The sequence below is a fragment of the Solanum pennellii genome, chromosome 10, assembly GCF_001406875.1.
Source record: "Solanum pennellii chromosome 10, SPENNV200".
Taxonomy (NCBI): Eukaryota; Viridiplantae; Streptophyta; class Magnoliopsida; order Solanales; family Solanaceae; genus Solanum; species Solanum pennellii.
Genome location: NC_028646.1, coordinates 41,446,310 through 41,456,039, shown reverse-complemented (window position 1 = coordinate 41,456,039; position 9,730 = coordinate 41,446,310).

Below are 9,730 nucleotides of genomic sequence, written 5' to 3'. Positions count from 1 at the left end.
AGTTTTCCCCTTGTAATTAATAAAAGAAATCGTCGATCCTGTGGAGAGGATATTTGTTCTTGATAGTAACATTATTTAGTTGATGATAGTCGACGCACATTCTAAAAGACCCATCCTTCTTCTTTATAAACAACACCATAGCACCCCATGGATAAATGCTATGTCTCATGAAACCCTTGTCAAGTAAATCCTTCAGTTGAAGCTTAAGTTTTAGCAACTCAACCGGAGCCATCTGGTAAAGAGGGGTTGAAATATGTTTTGTATCTGGCAACAAGTCTATGGAAAAGTCTATATTTCGTTAGGGAGGAACTTCGACAAATTAATGGGAAAGACTTATAGAAAATCCCTCACTACGGGTATCGAATCTAATGAAGGAAAATCGGATTCATGGTCCTTGAACCTTCAACATGATAGAGACACATATTACAGATCATTTTAAAAGCTTCTAGACGAGAAATAACTAGACCACTAGGGGTTGAGTTACCCCCCTTTCATTCTAAGAGGTTTTCACTTGGAAATTGTAAAGTGACTACTCTTATCCTAAATCTATGGAAGCAAAAAAATCATGCAACCAATCCAACCCAAATAATAAATCGAAGTCAACCATATCAAATTCTATCATGTCGTCCAAAGTAACTGTATTGAACAATGATATTTGACAACTCCTATTGACTCTTCTACCCATCACGGAGTCACCCACCTATGTTAAAACCAAAAAAGGTTCCATTAGAACATCGTGTAAAACTTTTTAGTTTCACGCTTTTGGAGGGGTTACAAATTATAAGGTAGCACCAGGATCTAGTAAAGCATAAACATTAATAGAGAACACTTGTAACATACCAACAAAGACATTGGCAGACTTATCTTGATTACTCCTGCAACGTAGATCATATAAGTGATTCTTCATAAGAGTATCGGGATAGGGAGCACTTGCTTGTACTTGAACATTTTCTCTCCCTTGAGCCTTCATAATAGTACAATCAATATTCATATGACCACTCGTGCCACAACCATAACAATTATCCATACAAATTAGACATTTTCCTTCATATTTTGTACCACATTTAGCACAAGTAGACTTCGAAATATAATGAACATTAACTTTCTCGTCTTTTGTCATGGGTGTAGTAACTTTACCTTTGTTAATCCTTCGGATGGTACAAGGAATTACACTGGGGAACCTCTTCTTGAACTTTGTCTTATCTTGCACCTAAAATGTATCCTTAGATGAATTTCCATCTTTGTCCCTTGTCCTCTTCAATTCATTACCAACACATTTAAGTTTTTGCTCCTCAATTAGTTCGGCATGAACCATGAGACAAGAGATATACATTCTAGGAATCAACACAGCCTACCAACATTCATTAACAACAAGATCAGATACTCCCATAACAATTTTTTTCATCTTGGCCCTAGAATCCGCCACTATAGTTGGAGCATACTTTGATAGTTGGATGAACTTTAGACTATACTTCTTCACATTCGTACCCCTTTGGCGAAGGTTGATGAATTCTTACATTTTTCCCTCCCTCATCTACAAGGGAAATAACCTATCATGAAAATTTATCTTGAAAGCTTTCGAAGTAATCTGACCTTCTCTAACCGGCCTCTAATCCTTCCATTGCTCATACAAACCAAGAGTCTCATATTTGAGTTTGTAAGAGGCTAGTTACTCAATTTCTTGAGAATACACCCCGATCGCATCTATTAGCTTTAACACATTACCAATGAACCCTTGCGGGTCCTCCTCCACCTTGGAGCCGAATAAGTTAGGGCGATTCATCCTTGTGAAATCCCATATACTTTATATGGTGGTGCTAGCATTGGGGTTCACATGGACCCTAGCATCCCTAGTAACTTGAGTAGCCAACACTTGAGTCAAGCTATGAATGGCCGCACCTATCTTTATATTAGACAGTTTCCTCTTCAATAGGAACTTAAGAGTTTTCAGGAGCTGGAGGGGAACCTTCTAATTTTTAGTCTCCTCTTCCACCCTTCAAGAGTTGTTCCATATTGTATTCATTGCCTATAAGCACAAGAAATAGATTGAATGTTAAGGTCATGTAGAGTTATGACTTTAGAGGCACGACTTTAAGAATACAAAAAAAGCAAGACTTTCTTAAGCATCACATAGTCTCTCAATCATATGTGTGGCGCGCTTCACAATTATGATCAAGATTCCACTTGACGTGGTTTTAGTGAGACACCATCCTAAGATTATTTGACCTCATGCTCTAATACCATGTTTTTTACGACTAGGGAGCACCCTAGAAGTAGCTGTCGTCTTCATCCTCGAAGAAGACTTTGACTAGCCCTTAGCATTAATCATTGCACATCATATGTCAAAATGCAGAAAAATTTAAAATACTTTTACACATTGAGGTATACATAAGGAGTTAACACAGACTTCTCCTATATGAAGCTTGCATAACATTCTCGTTTATTCAACATAATCAATACGTAAGGATTTAGTCTAATTTGTTTTAAGATTAAACCATCTTAAATGAAGTACGACTTTTGGGCATATCCCTTATACAAATTAATTGTGCCATACTTGGATTAAGACAATGTATTCAAGAATAGGAATGAAATAAATGTCTTTATACAACAGTAACACTACTAAGGTAGGATAAATTACACCATCCTCGAACGGGAGGACTCACCAACAACAAGGAGAAAGTTCCAAATCTTCTTGCAAAGTTTCCTAGAAGCTATTAAATGGCCAAAACATACAATGTTTAAAAAAAAATATAGGTTAGTACGAAACACAGGTTCTAAGTATGTTTCCTATGAATAAAATCACCAATGCACAATTTAGTCAAAACAATGTATTAAATAACTCAACATACACATATATAGCACATTATAAGTCAACCTAATATGATACTACCCCATCATGTAAGCACCCCAAATCAATACTTGTGCAATGCAAAAAAAGAACCCCATAACATTATCCAAAGATAATTATCAGATAAGTCACTTAGTATATGCATACAACATAATATCATACATTTTCTTAAAATGCTTGACTCATAACAATATAAAGTTTGACGTAAAGAACATGTTACACACTTAATCATACAAGAACCCTACTCGAAATTTCCCTCAGGATCCCATATGTACAGTGAGAAAGAGAAGTCACATACCCTCGCTCACCCTCTGTATTAAACTTTAAGACAATGCCTAATAATAGTTTCCGTACTTGAGTTCTTCATTTACCTTATTACATTAGGGAGAGAAGTTCAATAATGAACATTAGACCATTTGATCTACATGGAACGTGCGTCTCTCCTGTCTCACCGAAAAGATAGGGTTAACACTTGCTTAAGGTGTAACCATTCGTACATAAGAAACTATATGGATCCCTTAAGCTATGGTCCTATGTGGGCAGTTAGTTAAGCTTTAAGGAGATTGCTTCTAGAAACTTTACTTGATAGACATGGAGGCTTCCATCTCATGAGACAATACATATCTTTGGAATTTGGACATACTAAACATGAAGAAACCCATGTGGGAGGCTGGACTTACTAAACGTGAGACCTCTTTCTCATATACATTCCCTTTCAATGCTAAGCATTTGTTCCCTTTAGTAGTCATTTTACTCTTCATACAAGATAAAATAGTCTCTTGTATATACCTATGCGAATACATTAAAATAATAGATAGTAGGTATAAGTAAGAATTACCCTTGCACTTCAGAAACCACATACAATCGAGTAAACCTTTCACTCTACACTTTATCATAATCATGAGAAGTTACTTTGAATCATAGACTAATCATATCTTAACATACTTGAATACTTCATAGATAATTAAATAGTATAGGGTTAGGGATGAGGAATACGTTCAATCATAATCACAAACACACATTATACATAGAAGCATCATTATCTAAGTAAATAATACTTCATTATTGAATTCAAGAAGAATCAATCCTCATACTTGTCACCCTCAAAATGAGCTAGGTTGGAGTAGAGCCTGACACTTTTTTCATGATATTTTAAAGTCATTAAATGTTTAAAATTTATATTTGGAGGCAGTATATAATGTTTTGAAGAGTTTGGAGGTCAAATGTTCAAGACGTTCAAAAACTACTCGAAGTTTAACGAGTGTGCTGTAATGTTCAATAGTTATGTTTTTTGGGATGGTTAGAAGGTAAAATTCACTACCGAGGGTTCCTACGAATATTCTGACATACAAAGGGTCAAAAAGTCTAAGAACGACGTCCCGGGGACCATCAAAAGGGTCCCCGAGGTGGAAACAAACATTGGCAAGCGAAGTTTCAAAGTAGCCGAGAATTGGCATGCTGCTGCACGACGCGCAACTGTCATGCAGTAGGAAATTTTTTTTCATTGTGATGCGGGGCTGTCACAAACCATTCATTCAAATAATTTTTTAAAAAATAACATTTGGATGTGCCTCCGTGACGAGCACTAAAGTCTCCGATTTAGTTGCATCATTTTTAAGTCAAATTTAAGTTGGTTAATTTTTTCAAAAAATGTAGTGGTATTTTAGGTAATTTGGGGGTTATATATGAAATATTATAGGACCTATCTAAACCCCTAAAGACACCAATCAATGAAAAACCATCAACTCAAAATAAAACCTCTCCATAACTCTATTGCTGATGTTTTGAAGCTCCAAGAAAGAAAATTTAATTTATCAACATTTCTCGATAAATTTTATGGAATTTTATTAACAATTAAGGTATGGTTATTAATCCTTGAAATTTCTTTCTTCAAGGAGTCAATTCCAATGATTTTTCAAAGATGATCAAAACATGAATCCTCCAATTTAGTGATCTAGCCAAGGGTTCTTGTATAAAAATATTAAAATCATTGTATTATTATTGGATTTATGTTAATTTGATGATTTTGAATTAAAAACCCTATGAACCCAAGCAAACTAGGAAATTCTAGTTTAGACTACTTTATGTGTTAAGTGATGATGTCTAAATGCTTATGAATTCTAGTGTAGCTTTCCTTAACCTGTTGAATGATCTCAAATTTGTAAAGGATTATTATATAGGTTGTCTTAATTTATAAAACCATATTGAAACTATAGGTTGTCTTAGGTTTATAGAACTAGGTAAGGGCCTTTTTAATATTGTAATGGATGATTTATTTATGGATTAAAGTGGAGAGAATGGATTTGTGGTACGCTGCCCGAATTCTCTTTATGTTATTTAATGTATCTCTTGAGTTATGTTGTGGTTTGTATGGTGAACTTATGTTGTGGTGCTATGTGCTTTACTTCTAAATGATGTGGCCTCTTCGGCATTACTTTATTCATTATGATGATCATGGCCTTCTCGGAAATTTTTTAAGTATTATGATGATTTATGCATTTGATTATGTGATGTATGATAATATCCACCTATATGTTAATAATGTGAAAGAATATGGTTCTTCAATTTATGTTAAATGATTATGTTAGGCTATGACTATGTCCTTGTATTTGTAGTCCTAGAGTTTATGGATGATTCTTCCTACTTGACTATGTGAGGCTTATGATTGTTATATTGATGACATTATAGTAGCAAATAGGGTAACCTATGTTCTTATTGAATCATATGGTATATGTGAAGATGTGTGTGTCTTGTCTTGGTAGACTTGTGTCCCTTACTTAATACATGTACATTATGAATATGAATATCTTGACATAGTAGGGTTATACACCTTTTTTCTTGTATGTGTATTGGTGAATTTTCAATGTATTTATAGGATCGGTAGACCTAAGATGGTGCCCTTTTAAGTATGAACAATATGTGGAACCTATTATATATAAAAAAAGTTAAGAATGAGCTATGTTCATAGATCATTGAGTGGTATCCCTTGTGGACCCCTCTTTGGAAACTGAATTATGACTAGGTAATGACTAAGAGATAGTACCTTTTCATGTGCCCTTTTTAGTGAACTTCGTTTATCAGAACAAAGGCCTTCACTGAGTGAATATGTTATTGTTTGTAGCTCTACTAAAGAAGGAGACTAGAGTACAATGTACCTCAGCTTGAGAATGAGACTATAGTTTATAAAAGATCTTGATATTGTTTAACCATGTGCCTACATGGGATTTTTTCTAGTTCCACCCTTGTCAAGTAGAACATTCTCTATCGCAGTTTGTGTATGACTCCGGATTCCATGCCTAGCTAGTATGGTTTATGTAGGTTATTGTCTATTCTCATCACGTGGTATACATTCTTGTATTTGATAAGTTCTTTAGCATTTAGGTAGTGGAATGGAACACTTTCTAGACGTGGCACAAGTTGGATTGGATGGTGCTAGACTCTTGGTTCCCTAGGTCTTCTTAAAGACCATTATATGAATGTCAATAAGTGATGAATGTTATCTAATTGACTTAATTAATTACTATGACCTTAGATAATATATGTTGAACAGAATATGGTCTATCTAGGGTGGCTTTGAGGTGTCTTATGTAAGCTTAAAGAAGATGTATGGGCGGTCTCCTCTTATCCTACTTAAGTGAATCTTGGAGTAAACTTAGGTGTGGTGTTACTAAAAGGAAAAGGGAATGATCTTATATCTTAGGTGGCCTTAAGGATCATTTTGGTGTGCTTAGAGAGGGTGTATGGTCGTTCTCTCTTCGTCTCACTTAAATGAGTATTTGTATAACCTTTGGTGAGAGGGTTGCAAGCAAAAAGAGGTCAATGTAAAGTTGAAGTAGGTGCACTATAGAGTGACATAGTTCATTGTAACATTCTTGCATATTTGATAAAATGCTTATGTGATATCTTATATGTTTCTGGGGTTTTCAATGTTTTTCTTATACTTATAGGATGATGGTTTACTCAAAAAGAGAATGTTTTTTGCAAATCTGTTTCTCAAGATTTTATGCATTATTTCATGCTTAGTACAAGTGTTTAAACTAATTCCATACATTTTGTCTATATCTAAAGGTGTAAATGGTATTTGAGAGGAGTCTCAAAGTTGATGCTTTGATTAATATTTATTTTAGCAAGAGTTGGTATCTCTTCACTAGATTCGAGGACATCTTGATGTTAGTTTTCCTTATTGAAAGTATTACAAGAGATTTAGTTATTTTTCCGATATAATGATGCATGGGGCGTGTCCTGATATATTCGTATGTCTAAGATTGTTACTTTGAGACTTAGCCTATCATTATATTTTTCTATACAATTGATATTTTGAAGTATTATTATTTCTTGTGAAAAGTTTTAATTCCGCACTACTTTTCATACCTGTATACAATGAATGGTACGAAATCTCTTGAGCAGGACCTTTGAGTGGTCGAGTATGCTGTGTTTTTATTAAAGAATGCCCTAACTTATAGAGGGTACTCTCATGTCATTAAAATCTTTGTATGAGAGCATTAGATTATGGAAGTGGTCTTAGGAATCGGAAAGTCTCAAAAAGCCACGTCTAGTAGAGTCTTGACCATTGGTGTAACGATCCGAGAACACTCTTTTGAAGTTAGGGCATTCTCGAATTGAAACACGGCGTACTCAACCTCTCAAAGGTCTTGTACAAGACCTTTCGTACCATTCTTTGCATACATGTATGGGAAGCAGCGTAATTAAAAATTTTAATACGAAATAATAATACTTCAAAATAACTCTTTTATAGAAAAACATAACGAAAGGCTAAGTCTCAAAGTCACCATCTTAGACATATTAATACATTGGGACCGGACCCATACTTCATCATATAGAAAATAGCTAAATCTAGTCAAATAATTTGAATAAATAAATCTAAACATCAAGGCGTCCTATAATCTAGTGAGGACATACCAAGCACTTCACTTGAATGAACACTAGTTCAAGCTTCAACTTCGAGACTCCTCTAAAACGCCATCTACACCTTAAGAGATAGAATTAGTACAAACACTGGTACTAAGTACGACATAATGCAGAAAACCATGATAAATGGACATTTGTATAAAACATGCTCTTTTTTATCAAGCATCACAGTATGAGAATACTAACAACATTTAACACTTTAGAAATATATGATATATCACATAAAAATTTTATAAAACACAGAAGAACATTATAATGAACAATGTCAGTTTACAGTGAAAGATATTCAACTTCACAGTGAACACTTTGAGCTTACAATCGCCTCACAAAATATTATCCAAAGATAATTTCAATCTTACTGCATTTGTTTAAATCCCTACCCAAAATAACTCTAAGACTCACCTCAGTAAAAATTGAAGAGACCGCACATACACCCTCTTCAAGCCTACCTAAGCAATCCTCAAAGCTACTCTAGGTAAGTTCCTTTTCATCATAATTCCTTTACTAAATTCATCATTTTCATTAAAGTCATTAGAAAAGACTTCATTCATTGAAGACTTCACATAATGGTCTTTGAAAGACCTAGGGACTCATATACTAAAATATTCAAAGACTAATCATGCAATGTCTAAATAGCGTTCCATTCCACTTTCTCAACTTCATTGTATTTATCCAACACTAGCATGTATCCCACATAATGAGAATAGGCAATAACCGACATAGATCATACTAGCTAGGCATGGAATCCGGAGTCATAGACCTACTCTAATGAGGGTGTTCTATTTGCCAAGGGTAGAACTAGGACACATCCCATGTAGTCACATGGTTAAGGAATATCAAGGTCTTTTATGCATGCTAGTCTCATTCTCAATCTCATTCTCAAGTAGAGATACATTGTACTATATTCTCCTTCTTAAGTAGAGCTACAAACCATAACATATTCACTCGTTGCTAACCTTTCTTCTCATAGAGTAAGTTCATTAAGAGGGGCATATGAAAAGGTATTATGTCTTAGTCATTGTCTAGTAATAATACACCTACCAAAGATGGGTCCACTACGAATGCCATTCAATGGTCTATAACGATAGATCATTCTTAACCTTTTTTCTATATAGAAGGTTCCGTATAATAGTCGTGCTCAGAACGGCACCATCTTAGATCTATCCATCCTACACATTCATAGAACATTAGTCCATACACATACAAGACCAAGGTGACTAAGCCTACTAAGTCAAGATGTTCATATTAGTCATATACATGTATCAAGTAAGGGGCACAAGTCTACCCAAACAAGACACAACATATTTTACATTATTGCATATAATCTATCAATCTTTGAAACACTTAGGAATGTCCTTTGTAATCTTTATGTCATCATATTCATCACTATAACATCATCACTATAACCATTACAGACTCATTATTCAAGTAGGATCACTGATGTATCAACTCAAAGACTACACACATAAACAAATAGTCATAGTCTAACATCATCACTTAACATTATCAAACCTTTACATTAATAGAATATAGATAAATGTTATCAAAATTAACATATTCACATACACAAATCATCATAATATTTCAAGCAGTGCCAAAAAGTCCATAACCATCGTAATACATAAAGTAACGCCAATAAGGCCACATCAATTCGAATAAAAGCACAAAACACCGCCATAATAAGTGGACCATACCAATCACAACATAATTGAACTCTAATTAAAATACAATAAAGATAATTAGGGTATATTACCACCATCCATTCTTACCACATTAATCCTTAGCTAAATCATCCAATTGAATACCATTAGTCTCTTACCTAGGGAAATCAACATCAATTTAAAGCATAAATCATAAAAATCATTGAAACTAGTAAATTAAAAATTAATTTATCAATATAATACCAATTAGGTTTCTCTTGAATACAATTACTATTTCATTACAAATCCCACA